This window comes from Salvelinus namaycush, chromosome 2 (genome assembly GCF_016432855.1).
Source record: "Salvelinus namaycush isolate Seneca chromosome 2, SaNama_1.0, whole genome shotgun sequence".
Lineage (NCBI taxonomy): Eukaryota > Metazoa > Chordata > Actinopteri > Salmoniformes > Salmonidae > Salvelinus > Salvelinus namaycush.
Genome location: NC_052308.1, coordinates 43,215,066 through 43,236,784, shown reverse-complemented (window position 1 = coordinate 43,236,784; position 21,719 = coordinate 43,215,066). Strand labels below are relative to the sequence as shown.

Genomic DNA, 21,719 nt, shown 5'->3' with positions numbered 1-21,719 from the left:
CAGTGTTTACAGCTATAGACATTTGTTTTACCCTGAATTTGGACAGAAGTAGGTTCACTGTATACGGATTTAAACTGCCAACCTTCAGCACTGTATTGTATTAATCATTTATCAGTCATTCCTGTTGAATTCATAGTGTCATATGGATTCGCTATCAGCTAATGTTACGTTTGAATGATAAGAATAAATACCATGTGTCACGTTCGTTCTCCTCCTCGTCTGAGGAGGAGCATGGATCGGACCAAAACGCAGAGTGATATGAATACATCTTCTTTTATTGGAGATGAAGACAAAACGAACACTATACAAACTAATACAAAAAACCACGAACGTGACGCTACAAACGAAAGTGCACACACAGCTACTAACGTTAGACATAGACAATTACCCACAACCAGCTAAAGCCTATGGCTGCCTTAAATATGGCTCCCAATCAGAGACAACAATAACCAGCTGTCTCTAATTGAGAACCAATTCAGGCAACCATAGACTTTCCTAGACACCTACACTGAACACTAAACCATCTACTCTACTTAACCCCCTAAACCATACAACACCCTTGACAATACAAAAACACACAAAGACAACCCACCCCAACTCACGCCCTGACCAACTAAATAAATAAAAGAAAAAGGAACAATAGGTCAGGAACGTGACACCATGATTATTATTATATTTTTCCAGGGTAACTAAAAACTCATAATTATGATACTGACCTTGGGCTTTGATGGATTGGAAGGTATCTAGAAATTATAAAATATGTTATCGTCTGACATTCTAAAAAAACAAATTCTACATGAGATACCTGAACACTTCACACAAATTGGTAAAGTAGCATAATCTACTGTAATGCATTAATGGGGATCAAGCGATGGCCATTATTTTCTGAACAAAATGTAAAATAATGATAGAGAGAAATAAATAAGATGATTAACGGAATAAGATACAAGACACTCATCATAGTCAAGAGTTTCAGAAATATCGAGAGTTCCTAAAGTAAAAGACTAAAAGAGGGGAGAGAAGAAGAGGAATATCCTGTAGAACAAACAGATGATGAAACTGTAGAAATGTAGAAATAACTCACCAAATAGGAGGATGACCAAGAACAGATGACCAGCCATATCAGGGATGAACAATGCCATTTGTCAGACAGCTACATACTGTTAGTCTGACTTCACAGTAAGGTGTGTGACTGAGTCAGAGGATTGTTTGAATAGAGAAGTAGATGTGGAGCTTGTTCACTACAAAACCACAGAGAGCAGAAACCTAAACAACAGTCTCATACAGCAAGCGTGAGCTAATGTTGCAGAAGTAAGGGTATCTGAAAAATCGGAATAATTTAATCGGTCATAATCTCTCCTCCATATGCATTTGGACAGTGAAGCCCAAAAAATATATATGGCTCTATTCTCCAGTATTTTAGATTTAAGATAGAATGTTTATATAAGGCGACAGTACAGAATGTCCCCTTTATTTGAGGATATTTTCATAAAGTATTCACACCCCTTGACTTAATACACATTTTGTTGTGTTACAGCCTGAATTCAAAATGTATTAAAAAAGTATTAAATCTCACACATCTACACACAATACCCCATTATGACAAAGTGAAAACATGTTTTTTGTAATTTTTGCTACATTTTTGAAAATGAAATACAGAAGTATCTCATTTCGATAAGTATTTACACCACTGAGTCAATACTTTGTAGAAGCACCTTTGGCCGCGATTACAGCTGTGAGTCTTTCTGGGTCTCTAAGTCTCTAAGAGCTTTCCACACCTGGATTATGCAACATTTCCCCATTATTCTTTTCACATTTCTTCAAGCTCTGTCCAATTGGTTGTTGATCAGTGCTAGACAACCATTTTCAGGTCTTGCCATAGATTTTCAAGTAGATTCAAGTCAAAACTGTAACTCTGCCACTCAGGAACATTCACTGTCTTCTTGGTAAGCAACTCCAGTGTATATTTAGCCTTGTGTTTTAGGTTATTATCCTGCTGAAATGTGAATTCATCTCCCAGCGTCTGGTGGAAAGCAGACTCGACCAGGTTTTCCTCTAGGACTTTGCCTGTGTTTAGCTCCATTACATGTATTTTCTATCCTGAAAAACTCCCCAGTCCCTTAATGATTACAAGTATACCCATAACAAGATGCAGCCACCACTGTGCATGAAAATATGGAGAATGGTACTCAGTAATGTGTTGTATTCTATTTTCCCCAAACATAACATTTTGTATTCAGGACAAAAAGTGAATTGCTTTGGCACAATATTTGCAGTATTACTTTAGTGCCTTGTTGCAAACAGGTACAAGCTTCATTCTTTTCACTCCGTCATTTAGGTTAGTATGGTAGATTAACTACAATGTTGTTGATCCATCCTCAGTTTTCTCCTATCACAGCCATTAAACTCTGTAACTGTTTTAAAGTCACCATTGGCCTCATGGTGAAATCTATATGAGTGGGTTTTTTCCTCTCTGGCAACTAAGTTAGGAATGATGCCAGTATCTTTGTAGTGAGTGGGTATATTGATACACCATCCAATGTGTAAATAATAACTTCACCTTGCTCAAAGGGATATTCAATGTCTGCTTTTTTACCAATAAGTTTCCTTCTTTGTGAGGCATTAGACAACCTCCCTGTTTTTTTGGGTGAATCTGTGTTTGAAATTCACTACGCGACTGACCCGACTTTACAGATAATTGATGAGGTAGTCATTAAAAATCATGTTAAACACTATTATTGCACACAGAGTGAGTCCATGTAATGTATTATTCGACTTATTTTGGATTTACATAACAAAGGAATTGAATACTTATTGACACTTTTTTTTCATTTTTTTTTTTCAACATAATTCCACTTTGATATTATGCGGTATTGTGTGTAGGCCAGTAACAAAAAAATCTAAATTTCATACATTTTAAATTCAGGCTGTAACATAACAGAATTTGGAAAAAGTCAAGGGGTGTGAATACTTTCTGAAGGTATTGTATGTTTTACCATTTAGATATAAAAACACTTTATGTATATAGTCCCCCCAATTCAAGAAGTCATAAGTATTTGGACAAATTAATTTATAGTGTATTAAAGTAGTCAAACATTATGTATTTTGGTCCTTTAAACCCAATAAATGCATCAAGTTTGTGACTCAACAAACTTGAGTTTGTATGCATTTGCAGTTTGTTTTGGTTGTGTTTTGGATTATGTTTTGCCCAATAGGAAATTAATTGTATCCAACTGTTATGGAAGGAGGTATCAAACAGTCAACATAATATACATAAATACAGTAGATTTAGCATTTACTAGGGAGAAGAAATAAGAAAAATGCTCAAAGGGGAGTATGCCCCAGACCCCTCCAAAAAACCCAAAATAAAAATATTAATACAGTAACAGATTTTATGGATAGACATGTAACAGAAGTCAGTTGTCCATGTGTAATACAGTAGATATATTACCTGTTAGGCAACTTATTTACAGTAACTGGATGTGTGATAAACAAAGGATATCATATGAGAAAGAATGTATTTGTGTGAGATGTGTGAGACATAGCTACAGAGAGCCAGTGGTGTAGTTTCAGTGTGCCTGCAGACTGTACAACCCATCCGGCTGGGCTGAGGTTGCTGGTCTGTCGGGGATTGAGCTGTATACGTGGTACGTATCAGACTAGAGGAAAGAAACAGATTTACTTTAGGGCTTTGAATCTACAGTACAGTAAATGTAATTCATAAGGTTTGTTTATGAGGATGTAACACCAATCTTAAACTGAAAGTCATGAAACACAGTGAGAGAAAGAGAGATACTTTTATCCTCTAGTCAGTCTGTCTGTGAAAACAATGCTACATATAATGTTAATAATATAAAAATATAATATATTACAATGAATAGGACATTTGTGCTGTACTTACATGTTTATTTGCAAATGCCTGTGTATCCACATCAACGGGACCTGCACATCACAGAGAGAGACAATTCCATGAGTAAGAGGTTGTGTATGTATGTATGAGTGTGTGTTTGAGGGGGGTCATGTGTATATTACATGTCTACATTGCATGTGTGTTACTTAGTCGAGTTTGCCCTATTGCGTTAGTAACAGCCAAACAGAAGAAGTGCAAGTAACAGGGCTTGATGTCATTTCACACTTCTCCTCATGTCTCAAACCACCCTGCAGATCTACAGCTCTATTCTCACGCTCCACAGATGCGCCGACACATTCATTTCTGTTTTAAGTGTCATATATGCGTTTTGATATGGTTGATAAGGTTAGGCCCAACGTTTAAGCATGTACAGTAGCTGTGCACTTGCAGATGGTCCCGAGTTCTGAAGGACAAACCTGAGGGCATGAACGTGGACAGTACCGAATGGATCTGAGAATCGATTCCAGCACCTGAATCCACCTATAGTAGAGAGAAGAAGAGAGAGAAGAGAGACTTTTTATCCTATACTCTAAAAACTGTCTGTCTATTCAACTCTCTAACTCGTGACATGAACGGCACCCTCTGTATCACAGGAAGTGTTTGTCAGTTTTGTGTCATTCTGAGGTCTACACATGTCCAATGCAAGATGTAGGTTATTTGATAAAACATTGTTTATACGACTAAACTCTGTACCTACTTAGGAACACATTTACAAGGTTTAACATGAATTAATGTATTAAGAAATTATTTCTGGTAAAAAACATCTTATTTGGTAATAAATACAAATTACCATATACATCTGTAAATAAATACAGCTGTTGGCTTGATACTTTGAACATTCATATGTTGAAGCAATACTAATGTATTATTAAGGTATTGATCCTCAGATCAGACAGTCAGAGGGCAGAGGATGCTGGTGAGAGGAGTTATAGGAGGATGGTCTCATTGTAATCGTTGAAATGGAATGAATAGAATGGAGTCGAACACGTAGTTTTGATGTGTTTGATGTGTTTGACTCCGTCCTATTAAATCCATTACAATCATTACAATGAGCCTGTCCTCCTATAACTCATCCCACCAGCCTCCTCTGTCAGAGGGGTATATGTGTACAGATACCACTGTAATGTAGAATATTCACCATGACTCCGCTGCTCACCGCTCCCATAGACACCAAATCATCTACAACAGAAACACAATGAAAATGGAATTACAGTGTTTGTACATGCGTGTATATAGTTCTGTAAGTTGTATGTGTGTCTATGTTGATGTATTTTGTTTGGAACATACATTGGCTGTGAACATCCTGTCTGGCTGTAGGTCTATACAACATAAAGGTATAAGAAGGTTGTGGTAAGAACATCTCATCATGGACAATACAGAACTAAAGGTTGATACAATCTGCATCATATTCACAAGGGGAATTCTTACCTGTGAGAATAGTTTTTCTCTGAAAAACAAATGAGGCTAAATTAATTATATTGAATATAGTCTAACCTATACAATATGATCAAAATGAGATGATAAATTAACCCATGCCAAAGTCACTTACATTAATGTCAGCACGGTAAATTTGCAAATGATTTGTTATGCATAATCAAATGTACTCACTGATCCTCCTGCAGAGACAGACAGCTGTCAATCCTACCAGGAGCACGCCCACTCCAGAAGCCACTGCTGCCTGCCATAATCGCCCCACTATTTGGTGACATGATGACAACGGGAGAGGTCATTAGCTCTTGGACCACATTATTGTTCGTCTAAGAAAATGTGCACAGCTCTGTTTTCAAATGTGTGAGAAAAGACAGCGAGAAAGGGATACTTACCCAGAATGCTTTCTTGACTGTTTGATTCAACATCACTTTCTGTGGAGCTTTGACCTCCTGGGCACATGCAAGAGAGAAGGACAGTTTAATAACAGAGTTATGTAAATATTTCTAAGAAGAAACAAATTGTTTTTATTAATCCTAAACCTTTGACTGAATTTACATTTCGCTGCTACTCAGGCCCAGAAGATAGGATATGCATATAATTAGCAGATGTGGATAGAAAACACTCTAAAGGTTCCAAAACTGTTAAAGTAATGTCTGTGGGTATAACAGAACTGATATGGCAGGTGAAAACCTGAGGAAAATCCAACCAGGAAGTACCATTATTTTGAAAGGCTGTTTTTCCATTCAAAGCCTATCCACCATACAAATACTTAGGACCCAGTTCATGAGCTCCGTGGCTTCCTCTACATGTGGCCAGTCTTTAGGCATTGTTTCAGGCTTTTACTCTGGAAAATGGGGAGATACAGCACTTTCAATCAGTGGCCAGTTGAAATTTCCATTCATCAGCCATGCGCCTGATCGGGAACGCGCCTTTCTTGTTTCTCCTTTCCTATTGACGAAGCTTTTGTCCGGTTGAAATATTATTGATTATTTATGACAAAAACAACCGGAGGATTGTTTTTAAACATCGTTTTGCATGTTTCTACTAACTTTTATTGTACTTTTTAAAAACTTTTCGTCTGGAATTAGTGCACGCACCTTAAGCATTCGGATTATTGGACAAAACGTGTGAACAAAAAGGAGGTATTCGGTCATAAAGAGGGACATTATTGATCAAAACTAACATTTATTGTCTAACATGGAGACCTGGACGTGCCACCAGATGAAGATCATCAAAGGTAAGTGATTAATTTTAATGCTATTTCTGACTTTTCTGACACTCTCCATGGCTGGAAAATGGCTATATAGGTTTCTGTGGCTAGGTGCAGACCTAACATAATTGCAAAGGGTGCTTTCTCCGTAAAGCCTTTTTGAAATCTGACACAGCGGTTGCATTAAGGAGAAGTTTATCATTATTCGTATGTTTAAAACTTGTATCGTTTATCAATGTTTATGGTGAGTATTTCTGTAATTTGATGTGGCTCTCTGCACTTTCACCGGACATTTGTTTGAGACAATGCATTTCTGACCATAACGCGCCAATGTAAACTGAGATTTTTGGATAGAAATAAGAACTTTATTGAACAAAACATACATGTATTGTGTAACATGAAGTCCTATGAGTGCCATCTGATGAAGATCATCAAAGGTTAGCGATTAATTTTAGCTCTATTTCTGCTTTTTGTGACTCCTCTCTTTGGCTGGAAAAATGGCTGTATGGTTTTCTGTGACTAGGTGCTGACCTAACATAATCGCATGGTATGCTTTCGCAGTAAACGCCATTTTTAAATCGGACACTGTTTTCTGTCCCCTACGACTACAGACACGGGGGACACGCCTGGCGCAGCTGAGAGGCTACATCCAACTGTACCACGCAGCCAGGCCGGTGAGGAGCGAGGGACAGAAGGCGACCTGCCATTGAACACCAAACCAGCAATTGACTACCAGACCAGCCATCGACTAACGATCCCTGCTCGGGAGGAAGAGACGAACCCTGTTTGGGTAGAGCCAAACTAATCCTGCTCGGGTAGAACCGAACGAACAAACCCTGTTCGGAAGGACCTGAATGAACATTGGCCACCGATCAGGAATCAACTGCTGTGTTAGTTTGGCCCGTTGCTTCTAGTTAGCCTACAGCCCTAAATCCCAGCCTATTTATATATAGGGCCGTAGTGATACTGTGTATTACTGTGTCAAGCTGAGTTTATAAAGAACCTTTGATTGTACTTTGGCCTGTCTCTGTGGTTGTTTGCCGTGGGATCTTAGAACTCTACTTTTGACATGTACATTTCAAATATTTATTGTCTTCACAACAACTATTTTTAAAATGACATTGGATGAGATTGTGATTTAAACAGAATCATTCAAGACAATCTGAATATTAAATTTCTTTCCAAGAATAGTAAGAGAGACAGAACCACTTTGCATCGATGGATAGTAAGTTTCTACTGTGTAAAAACATCTCAGTTTGATCTCAATAGATGAACTTTGACCTGCCCACGAGAGCAGCTCAGTCCCCGTGAGTGACCGCATACAGGGTGAGTGTTTAGGATCTCTCTACTCTGTGTAAAAGTAACAGTGAGACACAGTGACAGATGGAGGAGTCTGACAGCTCAGCTGAACTGAGTCTCTCTCTGATGACTGTAGAGCTGACTGTCAGCCTGGGAGGAGGTGGGTCTCTTTGAACGTTGCATTTAAAAAACATTACAGGTAATCCATACATACTAACAGTATGGAAAATCCATTAATAAAATGTTAAACTATATCAGCATTTATGTTTGTACAAAGTACAGTAAATCCTGTCATTATGTGAAATGAAGATGTTTAAGAAATACGACAGAAGATCTAATTTTCAGAACGAGCATAATTAATACGGTATAACAGTGAAGTGTAGGATTGTTTGAACCACCTACTTACCCTGAACAGTGACTGAGACAGGGTCACTAAAAGGAGATGTGTGAGACTCCCATACAGTGTAGTAACATGTCACTTTGACCACAGCTGGAAATGTTGGACCAGACCTCTTCAGCAGCTCAGTTCCTGTCTGCGTACACGATGAGTCTGGAAGAATCTTCTCCCCCTCTATGTAGAAGTAACAGTGAGACACAGGGAGAGAGGGAGGAGTCTCACAACTCAGCTGAACTGATTCTGTCTCTCTGATGACTGTAGAACTCACTGTCAGCTGAGGAATGTCTGTGAGAATAGGTGAATTAAGCATTTAGCATTTTGTGGTTTTGAGAAATGTACTGATAGCCTAGTCCCTCCTTGTTACTTCAGACTTAAGGATCTTCAGTCAATTACTTTATGCGGCGACAGTATGGGAAATTAAGGAGATATAATATATTCCTTGATTGCTTCATGTAATAGCTTATGACAACACACAGTATGATAACATATCCCAAGAGGAACATGGTAATGATGGCACAACAGTACATTGTTTACAAACATTCAAACAATCTTCTTACCCTGAATTGTGACTGTTGAAGGCTCACTGTATATGGATCTAAACTGTGAACCTGTAGCACTGTACTGACATTGTATTTTGACCTCAGCTGGTGAACTCTGACCTGTCCACTTCACCAGTAGTGTTCCTGTGAGTGTCTGATGACAGGGTGATGGTAGGGTGAATTCTACTTGCCCAGACATTTTGAAGTAACACTCAGAGACAGATGGAGGAGTCTGGCAGTTCAGCTGAACAGAGTCTCTCTCTTTGATGACTGCAGGAATCACTGTTAGACTGGGCTGAGGAAGATCTGTGAGATCAGTGGGATGATGGAGTGTCTTTTTTAATTGAATTATAAATTAATTTTCAATGTTTAACTACTCATACAGATAACGTACCACTTAATATAATATGAGTTTGAAAGAGAAAAACAATTAAGACACTGTTGTCTATTTAAGCAATAAACAATGAGAACGTGCCAGGAACAGCCCTTTGGAGGGAGTTATCACACAATAATCCTCAGCTTAAACGGTTGCCAACATTTAAACAAAAGATGAAGGACATGTCTTTCATTAAAGACGTATTATTGTTCTGAGTAAATGTGTTTTATTTTCATCCTTCCACCTAGACATATGCTCATTTTGGAACGTTGCTATATGGGAACAGCCAAACAACGGAAATGATGGATTTTTTTCTGACCAGAACTGTCCCAGAGCTTGAGGAAGTGTGTCTGCACTTGTGCTGCAGCGGCAGGTGCACAAGACAAAACATTACCAGCATCATACATATCGGTGAATCGCTGTGACATATGAAATACATCTGATAGTGTAATCAATCTGTAAAAACTACGTAAAAAAAGTAACGAACGTGTTAAATGATTATGTGACGTACAGTCATATCCAGGTCCTGATTGGTCAATAAGCTGATTTTACGCTTCAAATAGTGTTATTTGACACATCAAACAGTGTTATTTCACGTGTATCTTGTTTGAAATGCAAAGGCCCAAATGGCGTTCCATACTTTCCAGTGAACGACACACTGACGTCACGTACAGATGCACGTGACTCTTGACTGCAGTAAGAAAGCCTAGATTTAGTTTTTTTTTAACTTCTAAACAAAATAACTTTTGGGGGGCTCTCCTACGCTGACAATGATGTGTTGATTCTTGCTTGAACAGTCACTAAGATTATATTTGGTTGTGATCTTTGTAAAATAACTATTTTGGATGCAGCAAGTTGTTAGCTAGAATGCTAACGCTCACTGACATGGCAATAGGCTGTAGCAAAAGATAGCCAAATTTTACTGGATGAAGTTGAAGTAATTTAAGTATAATGTAGTTGATTTGCAATGATGACACAAACATTATATTAAGCAGGACATTCATACGAGCCTTAAACTCCAATTATAATTCAAAAGTAGTGTGAAATTCACTCATAAGCAACATGTAAATAGAGGCTTTTTTTGTTGGCGTTCTGTTCTGTCACCATAGTGGATTGAGCAGTCAAATGGAATAGTGAATAGACAATTTTTTGTGTTTGTAAACGTTGCCGCACGAAGGCGATGCGAGCAACGTTTACAAACACAAAAAATAGTCTATGCACTATTCCATTTGACTGCTCAATCCACTATCTCATCAGCCCAGCCAGGCAATTTATAAACTTGATCTCCACTGTAAAAAGCATTTAGATATTATATTCCATTTATTTTAGACTAGCATTTGGTTTTCAACAGCAGAGATTTGTATTAATCTTGCTGTCTGTCTCATTCCACGGGGATGCTGACCCATGTTGACTCCAATCCTTTCCACAGTTGTGTCAAGTTGGCCTTAAGGTGGTGGACCATTCTTGATACACACAGGAAACTGTTGAGCGTGAAAAACCCAGCACTGTTACAGTTCTGGCACCTTCTACCATACCCCGTTCAAAGGCACTTAAATATGTTGTCTTGCCCTTTCCCCCTCTGAATGGCACACATACACAATCCATGTCTTCAACATGTCTCCTCGCCTTCATCTATTTACTGATTTAAGTGGCTTTAACAAGTGACATCAATAAGGGATCATAGCTTTCAACTGGATTTGCCTGGTCAGTCTATGTCATGTTAATGTTTTGTATACCCAGTGTATACAGCATCTCGTGGAAGGATGAAATCTTATGGATGAATTCATCGAAATAACGTTTTTATTGAAAATATGTCAATCATTATTTGAATATTTTGGTAACCCGTTGTTTTGTCTGGTAGCCCAAAAAGTTACATATTGCAGCTTTAAATTCATAATAATGATACTGACCTTTGGCTTTGATGTACTGGAAGGTATCTGGACATAACAAAATGGGTCATTATCATGCTCTTTTTGCCATTATGAAAAATAAGAAAACATGAGATGGGAACACTTTACACAAGTTGGCGAAGCAGAACAGTCTGTAATACATTCACAGCCATGTTATCAAGCAGTGGTCATTCTTACCTGAACAAAATGTAAAATAATGACAGAGAAATATAAATCAATAGGATGATCACTGGAATAAGACACACTTATTATAACCATAACATGTTGAAATATTAAGAGTTTCTAAAGTAAAAGACTAAAAGAGGGGAAAGAAGAATGGAATATCCTGTAGCACAAACAGATGGAGTGGAAAAATAACTCACCGAAAAGGAGGATGACCAAAAACAGATGACCAGCCATATCAGGGATGAACAATGTCATTTTTTAGAGAGCTACATACATAGTGTTAGTCTGACTTCACAGAAGATGGTGGCAGTGACTGGGACAAAGAATACATGTTTCAATAGAAAAGCAGATGCGGAGATTGTTCACAGGAAAACCACAGATGTCTCATATGACAACTGTGGGCTAATGTCATGTTGCAGAGGACAAGGAGGCTGAACATTCAGAATCATTTATCTGTAATTATTTTTAGGTTCTCAAGCTTTATTTTGTATCATTACTGCCGACAATTTGATTTTTATAACCAACAAACTAACTTGTCTGTCTGAGAAAAATATTTATCTTCGACTTCTGTTTTAAGTTTTTAACTGCTGCACAAAGTTTAACTACAAAAACCCTGCATTTGTGGTTGAGAGTTTGACGATCTCTAAAATGTAGAAGGGTTTTCATATTTCATTTATGTTTGGTGAGTCATGTTTAATAATATGCCAGAGCAGTGAAGGTAAACTGATAAGCTCAGTAAAGGAAAGGAAAGGATGGAAGGAACGGAGGAGAGAAGAAGAAGCGAGTTCACACTACTCGGACTGATCAGTTTACCTTGAATGCTCTAACTGGTACCTAAATGTCAGCGCCTGTTCAGGTAAACCGCGTCAGCCCCGGGAAGCCCCTTTGTTAATCAGGCCCTGGACGTACCCCAACAACAGAATGGTGAGGGCATATACCTGTATAAAAACATATTAAATCAAGTATACTGCTGATTGGCCAGCTCAGCCAGTGAGCCAACACGATATAATGTTTAATGAGGAAATGGCAAGCATTATCGAAACTGTATGTTTTGTGTAACAAGTCTAGGTGTTTGTTTTTTTTTATTTTTTATTATGCTTTGGCTACAAATAGGATTAGTGATGGGGAAACAAAGCTTCCTGGAGCATTGAGATTTTCCAGCTAATTGTCTAAAATAGGTTATATTCTCAAGGCTTTGATCAAGTGCACACTAGTGACACCTGCTGGTATAAAGAATTTAGAGCAGGCAAATTATTATAGATTATGTCCCACACCCCATAGAGTGTGTGCAGTGTAGCCTTTTTGTCTTCTACCAATCAGGTGGTTGTTCGACGAAATGAAGCTTTGGACGTCATTGATCACGTGCTTCTGATAAAGTGATACGGGCATCGGCACACTGTGATTTCAACGCATGCCTCTGAGCTCAGGCATCAAACGTAACATCACAAACGTAACATCACAGGATGAATATAAACTGAGATCTCCACTGGACAGTTACTTTAATAGGCTCCTTGTGGCAACTAGGCTTTGTTAACCCAAGTAATTATATCAAGAAAAATGTGATCCAAGTTGAATGGACTTTATTTTCTGAATGTGATAGTAGCTTACTTGCCAAATGAGTCAAACTTCATGGTACCAGTTTTGAATATAAAGTGGTGTTTATTAGATAAGTCAACATTATGACAAACATGTTGAACATGGGCTTGGTGTTTAATATAATGTAGCTCAACGTGTGATCACTTTCCCTTACCAGCTTGCAGTCAGGGGTAGGGTCAAGGAGCCCAAGCCAAAGGCCACAGAGAACACTGATCCCAATGTAGAGAAGGCTCCAAAGGCTGCCAAGGTTGAAGCCAAGAAGACTAAGGACAAGGAAGCCGGTAAACTGAATCCACTGAATTGATTGTGCTCATCACTCCTAGGATTTAGACATCACCCTATAATCTGCCCAATTGTATGGGATCATTGTTATTGAGCTACACCCATTGTAATGGAGGACATTTAACATTGCTCATTCAACGACTTGTATGGGTATCTCACTTCTCCTCATTGTGTCCATGATTGCATGCATACACACTAACTCTTGTCTCTAGAAGCTGAGAAGAAAAAGGCTACAGCCAAAAAGCAGAAGGAGAAACCTTCAGAGGCAAGTGTGGTCAGTTATGTTCTGACTATTGGCATTGTTCAAGTGGTTTTGGTGTATAGGGACTTTTTCTTACACTTTTGTCATGGGTACTGTTCCCTATTTGGGCTTTACCATGTTAAATTGAATCTCAAATTGTAAATGCTACCACAAACCAGCAGCATTGCAAACCTGTCATTTTCATCTTTCAGGATGCAAAACTCAGGAAGTCCGGAAAAGCATCTGCTTCCAAGGTGGCCCCTGCTAAGAAGCCCAAGTCGAATAGGACAATGGGGAAGAGGGGACAGCTGAGGATCAACACAAAGCACAGAAGTCTACCAAGGGTGAAGGGGCAGCCAAGAAGGGTGCAAAGGCCAAAGCTTTCCAGAAGCCTGCAGAGGGTGATGAAGGGGACACTGCTGCTCCTGAAGCTACAACCACAGGGAAACGAGGCAATGGGGGCAGCAGCAGAGTGACTGCACTCCTTTTATCCACTTTATATGTTTTTAAATAAAGCAGTGTTTTGTACTACTTGTTTGTGGCATTTAAGTGTAGACCTAGCTGCTGTAAAATGTAATCTCCACTTTTCCTGTAGATAAGTGTCGGTGGTAGCTAGGGGTTTGTAAAGATGTTTAATGATTCACTGATGCAAGTTTATATATATATAAATAAAAAGCTGTTAAGTTCTTGTTTCTTGCACCTGCTTAATCAGTACCCTCTTCTGCCAGATTAATTGCATCACTAGTACAGTGACTTCCCGGTTCCTGGAAAATATTGATGGTTAAGTTGTTTTCTACACAGTCAGGACTTTGTTGTTCATCCATCATAGGTTGATAACCATGGCACGATTCGTTGGGGAAATCTGGTACAGTGAGTGTGCAGATAGTTGAGATCCATCTGAGCCTGGAACACACTGGACATGACATCTCCTGAGGGACGGCCCTGATACTGGTCTTTCACTGTTCTCTCCACCATGGAATTTATGATGCTGCTGGTTTGTATTAGCAGTCTTTCTATACAGTTAGAACGAACCATCTCAAAACAAACATTTCCCATAACTATGAAGCTATGGGAAATTATTCAAAACTTTTCTGTTATGGGTCAGTGCCCACAATGGTGCAATGCAACATGTTGTACCATTTCAGTTTGTCCACAAGGGGGTGCAAGAACTAATTGGGTCTTCAGTTTGATATTCAAAGGTACCCAAACCAGAACATTGCTGTCCACTGGTGCTCCTGGTTCTTTATTCCCTGGAAGTTTAACCAGCTTTTACTCAACCACCCCTAAGGAGAAAAATAAATCATTAATGCTGTGGACCTCAAGGCCTGGATTTGAAAAAGGATACACGGGAAGAAGTGAAGCAAGTTTTTACTCTGCCCAGAATCTGTCCACGACGTGAGTAATTCGTATGGAGGTCAATGAGTTGAATTTGGTCAACAAATATTTGCCAATTTTCCACGTGGGGGTTATTTGATCGAATCCAAGTTTTGTAATTGTTAGGTTGTGGACGCATGTGGCATTTCTGCAACTGAAAAAACAATTTATATTGGAGTTGTGCCTGTTGGGATACTTATGGTTAACCCATTGTAGCATTGACATTGAAATGGAGGGCTTACATTATTTTAACATAGTCAACTGGGTGGGAATTCCTACGAGTCAGGAGAAATCTGCCATTGAAGGAAATGTAATACTTTAAAATGGAGAGCATAGACAACGCCATTGAAGCTGTCACAGATGCGACCTATCTATGACACGGTCACACTTATCTGCCCTCATTGGCTAGAAAGGTCTCGCCTGCCTTCCATCTTTGAGGACATTGTTAGAGCTCGACTAGCTTGTCAATATAGGCAATATTTTCTACACATCAAAAACATGAGGTTGAAATAGAAACTGGGTGTGTTGACTCAATCCTTCATCTTCAAAACTGCATGTTTATTTGTTTTAAAAAATAAAAAGTTGACATTTCATTTCACTAATAGAAACAGTACGGAAGCACTGAAAGTCTGAGCAGTTTCACAGCTCTTCAAGTATGTTCATTCAGTTTATAGATTAGTTTATAGTCTCAGCAGGGGCAGATCCAACAGGCCAGGCCAAGAGTGCGGGGCTTCAAGCTGAGCATATTCCGACTCAGTCCTGATCCAATCAGGCCCAACGTCGCGTTTAGCTCGTCCAATAGAAACAAGTCAAGAACCCATCACTTGCTTGATCCAGTGATAAATTTGATTTTGTCCACAGCAGTGCACTGTAGCTAGTCACATCACTCCTCCCAGAAAGAAGAGCGATTTGGTGAAATGGGCAAAGACTGGGGTGATTGAGAAGAGGGGCAGAGGAAGACAAACATGGAAGAGAACATATTGGGAGTAAGAAAAGGGAGAAAGGAGAGATTTTAGGGTTAAAGAGAGAAAAGGAAGAGAGATTTTGGGTGGAGAGAAAAGGAGAGCGAAAAAAGTCACTAGCCATGTGGATCCTCAACATGCCAGCTGTTTACCTTCCCAATTCTTCCACAAGAGAAAGCCTTTAAGCATCTGCATTAATGACTGCAAAAACAAGAAGAAATAAATTCAATACCACTTGAATCAATTCTAAAGCAAGAAAACGTTTCCACGTGTAAACAATTTCACTGCTTGGAGAGAGCGAGATAAACAAACATGCAGATCTCCTGGCTCCTCATCCTCCTCCTTTCCCGCTAAGCCCGCCCTTTGAGCTGGCCTGGCTCCACCACATGCATCAGAGGCAGTGTACAGGTTTGTTAGTTAGTCGCCTCCCCCCACACCAGGCCCCGCCTCCTCCAGAATGATGCCAGTATATATGTTGTGACTGGGTATATTGGTACACCATCCAAAGTGTAATTAATAACTTCATCTTGCTCAAAGGGATATTCAATGTCTACTTTTTTTAACAATAATGGTACTTTGTGAGGCATTAGACAACCTCCCTGTTTTTCATGGTTGAATCTGTGTTTGAAATTCACTACGTGACTGACCATCTTTACAGATAATTGTATGTTTTGGGTACAGAGATCAGGTAGTCATAAAAAAATCATAATAAACACTATTATAAACACGTATTATGCGACTTGTTAAGCAAAATTTTACTTCTGAACTTGTTTTGGATTTCCAAAACAAAGGTGTTGAATACTCATTCACACTTTTTTTTTAACGTAATTCCACTTTGACATTATTTATTTTTATTTTTACCTTTATTTAACTAGGCAAGTCAGTTAAGAACAAATTCTTATTTTCAATGACGGCCTAGGAACAGTGGGTTAACTGCCTTGTTCAGGTGCAGAACAACAGATTTTTACCTTGTCAGCACGGGAATTTGATCTTGCAACCTTTCGGTTACTAGTCCAATGCTCTAACCACTGGATTACCTTCTACCCCGATATGAGGTATTGTGTGTAGGCCAGTGATAAAAAAATCTCAATTTCATACATTTTAAATTTAGGCTGTAACACAACAAAATGTGGAAAACGTCAAGGGGTGTGAAGACTTTCTGAAGGCATTGTATGTTTTACCATTTAGATATAAAAGCACTTTATCTATATAGTCCCCACATTTGAGGAAGTCACAAGTATTTGGACAAATTCATTTATAGTGTATTAAAGTAGTCACACATTTTGTATTTTGGTCCTATATTCCTCGCACCCAATAAATACATCAAGCTTGTGACTCAACAAACCTATTGGATGCATTTGCAGTTTGTTTTGGTTGTGTTTTGGATTATGTTTTGCCCAATAGGAAATGAATTGTATCCAACAGTTATGGAAGGAGGTATCACACAGTCAATATAATATACATCATTACAGTAGATTTAGCATTTACTAGGGGGAAGAAATAAGAAAAATGCTCAAAGGGGAGTATGACCCAGACCCCTCCAAAAAAATATATATATATATATTAACACAGTAACAGATATTATGGATAGACATGTAACAGAAGTCAGTTGTCCATGTGTAATACAGTAGTAATATTACCTGTTAGGCAACTTATTTACAGTAACTGGATGTGTGATAAACAAAGGATGTCGTGTGAGAAAGAATGTATTTGTATGAGATGTGTGAGACATAGCTACAGAAAGCCAGAGGTGTAGTGTCAGTTTGTCTGCAGAAGACTGTACAACCCATCCGGCTGGGCTGAGGTTGCTGGTCTGTCGGGGATTGAGCTGTATACGTGGTACGTATCAGACTAGAGGAAAGAAACAGATTCACTTTAGGGCGTCAAATCTACAGTACAGTAAATGTAAGGTGTATTTTATGAGGATGTAACACCAATCTTAAACTGAAAGTCATAAAACACAGTGAGAGAAAGAGAGATACTTGTATCCTCTAGTCAGTCTGTCTGTGAAAACAATGCCATATATAGTAATATAACAATATAATATATTACAACGAATAGGACATTTGTGCTGTACTTACATGTTCATTTGCAAATGCCTGTGTATCCACATCAACGGGACCTGCACATCACAGAGAGAGAGAATTCCATGAGTAAGAAGTTGTGTATGTATGTATGAGTGTGTGTTTGAGGGGGGTCATGTGTATTTTACATGTCTACATTGCATGTGTGTTACTTAGTCGAGTTTGCCCTATTGCGTTAGTAACAGCCAAACAGAAGAAGTGCAAGTAACAGGGCTTGATGTCATTTCACACTTCTCCTCCTGACTCAAACCACCCTGCAGATCTACAGCTCTATTCTCACACTGCTGATGCTCTGACACATTCATTTCTGTTTTAAGTGTCATATATGCATTTTGATATGGTTGAAAAGGTTAGGCACAAAGTTCAAGCATGTACAGTAGCTGTGCACTTGCAGATGGTCCCGAGATCTGAGGGACAAACCTGAGGGCATGAACGTGGGCAGTACAGAAGGGATCTGAGAATCAATTCCAGCATCTCCTGAATCCACCTGTAGTAGAGAGAGAGGGAGAAGAAGAGAGAGAAGAGAGAGACTTTTAATCCTCCAGTCGTAACAAACTGACTGTCTATTCTACTTTCTAACTCGTGACATGAACTGCACCCTCCTTTGTATCACAGGAAGTGTTTGTGGGTTTTGTGTCATTCTGAGGTCTACACATGTCCAATGCAAGATGTAGGTTATTTGATTTTACATAAACTATGTACCTACTTATGAACACATTTACAAGGTTTAACATGATTTAATGTATTCAGAAACCGTTTTTGGTGAAAAACATCTTATTTGGTAATTTAAAAAAATGACCATATAAATCTGTAAATAAATATAGCTGTTGGTTTGATACTTTGAACATTCATATGTTGGAAGCACTACTAATGTAACATTAAGGTCTTGATCCTCAGATCAGACAGTCAGAGGGCAGAGGGCAGAGGATGCTGGTGAGAGGAGTTATAGGAGGACGGTCTCATTGTAATCGTTGAAATGGAATTAATGGAATGGAGTCAAACACATAGTTTTGATGTGTTTGATTTGTTTGACTCCGTCCTATTAAATCCATTACAATCATTACAATGAGCCTGTCCTCCTATAACTCATACCACCAGCCTCCTCTGTCAGAGGGGTATATGTGTACAGATACCACTGTAATTTAGAATATTCACCATGACTCCACTGCTCACCGCTCCCATAGACACCAAATCATCTACAACTGAAACACAATGAAAATGGAATTACAGTGTTTGTACATGCCTGTATATAGTTAGGTAAGTTGTATGTGTGTCTATGTTGATGTATTTTGTTTAGAACATACATTGGCTGTGATCATCCTGTCTGGCTGTAGGTCTGTACAACATAAAAGTATAAGAAGGTTGTGGTAAGAACATCTCATCATGGACAATACAGAACTAAAGGTTGATACAATCTACATCATATTCACAAGCGGAATTCTTACCTCTGAGAATAGTTTTTCTCTGAAAAACAAATGAGGATAAATTAATTATATTGAATATAGTCTAACCTATACAATATGATCAAAATGAGTTGATAAATTAACCCATGCCAAAGTCACTTACATTAATGTCAGCACGGTAAATTTGCAAATGATTTGTTATGCATAATCAAATGTACTCACTGGTCCTCCTGCAGAGACAGACAGCTGTCAATCCTACCAGGAGCACGCCCACTCCAGAAGCCACTGCTGCCTGCCATAATCGCCCCACTATTTGGTGACATGACGGCAACGGGAGAGGTCATTAGCTCTTGGACCACATTATTGTTCTTCTAAGATAATGTGCACAGCTCTGTTTTCATATGTGTGAGAAAAGACAGCTCGAAAAGGATACTTACCCAGAATGCTTTCTTGACTGTTTGATTCCACATCACTTTCTGTGGAGCTTTGACCTCCTGGGCACATGCAAGAGAGAAGGACAGTTTAATAACAGAGTTATGTAAATATTTCTAAGAATAAACAAATTGTTTGATTAATCCTAAACCTTTGACTGAATTTACATTTGGCTATATTTGCAAAACTGGTTTATGCTTTAATAGACAAAAATATTTAGCAAACTAAATGAAACCTATTGGCTATACTTACTTTCAGTTGGACTCGCTGGGGTGTCAGTGGTCAAAGTACAGCAAACAGTCGACCCTGATGCAAAGCAAATCATTGGATCTGATTATACAAAAATACATTTAAATGGGTTGATTTTAATCAATCAAATATCAACCTCTTTTTGTAATGAGGCAAATTTGTGATGGAAAAAAAAACATGGAGAAGATAAGCTACTCTATTTGTTTTACTTATATTTGCTAACTAGATAAAGATGACTAAGAGACCTGATGAAGGATTCACAGCCATGCTAGGGGTCAAAGGGGAGGTCAAACCTGGTGAGAAGAGATTTCTCATATTACACAAGAACAAATGTAAATTAATATAATATCTAAGGTATTTCAATAAGCAGAAAGAGAGAAGTACAATACACATTACCTACAAATCAGATGGACTAAAAATGGTTAAAAATCTGGACTGAAATTACAAGCAGCTATGAATCTATTAGTTAACCGGTCAGAGCTTTAGTGAATGAATGTGAACAAAGATATTGTACTTGCAAACTAAGTTTAAATTGGTGGATCTACGTACTGGTAGTTGGTGTCACTGTGGTGTCTGGGGTAAAGGTACAAGTAACAGTCGAAACAAATGGGAAGCAATATGACTACACAAGAATAAGGTTTTACATTCACATTTGGGTCACTTAATTTTACAGGCCCGTAATCTTAACGCTTGACTGTATAATTGGAACTTGCAGAGATGGTAATTTAGAGGCCCAACACACCTTCTGTAGGACTCACTGTCGTGCTGGGAGGCAAAGTAGATCTAGGACCTGGAGTCAAACCCACTGAGAAAACATATATTAATGAAATTAGCATTTTATTCATGATCGTATTAATGATCATCATGGTGTTGTTGGCCTTTTGAAATACCTTCATGATTTATCTATTCAAAATGGGCAAAGTAGGACTATAAAAATCACTACGGACAGATTGCTTCTAGCCCTGGTAGATTATATTTCTCCTCATTATAGAGATGATAAGACCAATTCATAAGGTAATCAAGTCTTTCAGGACAGATAAGGTGTTGATTGTTGTATGACAGCTTCCTAGAATAAGGTCACCATGTATCTAACAGCAGAAGCCAAAAAGCGCATAGATATGATCTAAACACTCGACTAGATGAACACAGACATTCTATTACTTGTGCTGATGATCCCAGACATTGGTGTTGAGGCTGGTGTCATATCTATAGAACAGCTTAATTTACACATTAAGACAATTATTCTTATTGCTGAAACTTTTGTTGCTTTAAAATAACAGCAGTGCCACTATAAAAGCACACATGTGTAGCCTACCTGCCATAGAAGGTGTCTGTATAGTTGTTGGATCACTGATGTGAACTCCCACCAGATCTAAAATCATTTGGGATTGAAATGTGGTATTTAGTTTGTTGGTCAGAATGAGTATAGTCATACTAAGAAGATGCTAAAATCAAAGTGAGTCAGATCATGAAGACCTGCAGCCCTGATAGATTTGTTTAGATAATGACTCACGTGCAAAGCTTTTCCCATCACTGCGTGGAGAAAGAGAGTTTGGTCCTGAGCTCACTCTGTAGTCACAGCTCACCTCCTTACGCCTCACTGACTGAAGAGTTCTGATAATATCCCTCTCAGTTACAGTGAATCTACAGAACCACTGTTTGGAACCTTTGCTTTTTTCTTTCCAGATCTTTGCTGTGAAGGATGGCTGACTCTGCTCTCCAACATACAGGTTACAGGTGGTGTCAGGACTGACGGATCCAGGAATCAAACAGATGATGGTGAAGTCCTCATCAAAATGGACTGTAATGTCTGGTTTTGGATCTGTTAGGAAAGGACAGAGACTCCTTTTTGCATCACT

The 21,719-nt window shown here is 38.6% G+C and overlaps 2 long non-coding RNA genes across 2 annotated transcripts; both read right to left on the bottom strand.

Moving 5' to 3' along the window:
* Positions 1-19,056: 19,056 nt before the first annotated feature.
* Positions 19,057-19,485, bottom strand: LOC120063580. The gene is made up of 3 exons (XR_005478527.1): positions 19,402-19,485; positions 19,222-19,240; positions 19,057-19,112 (listed from the first exon to the last, which is right to left on the bottom strand). It is a non-coding gene; the product is annotated as an uncharacterized LOC120063580 (long non-coding RNA).
* Positions 19,486-20,527: 1,042 nt separating this feature from the next.
* LOC120063534 lies at positions 20,528-21,465 on the bottom strand. Its single transcript, XR_005478521.1, has 3 exons — positions 21,374-21,465; positions 21,176-21,232; positions 20,528-20,665 (listed from the first exon to the last, which is right to left on the bottom strand). It is a non-coding gene; the product is annotated as an uncharacterized LOC120063534 (long non-coding RNA).
* Positions 21,466-21,719: the final 254 nt, after the last annotated feature.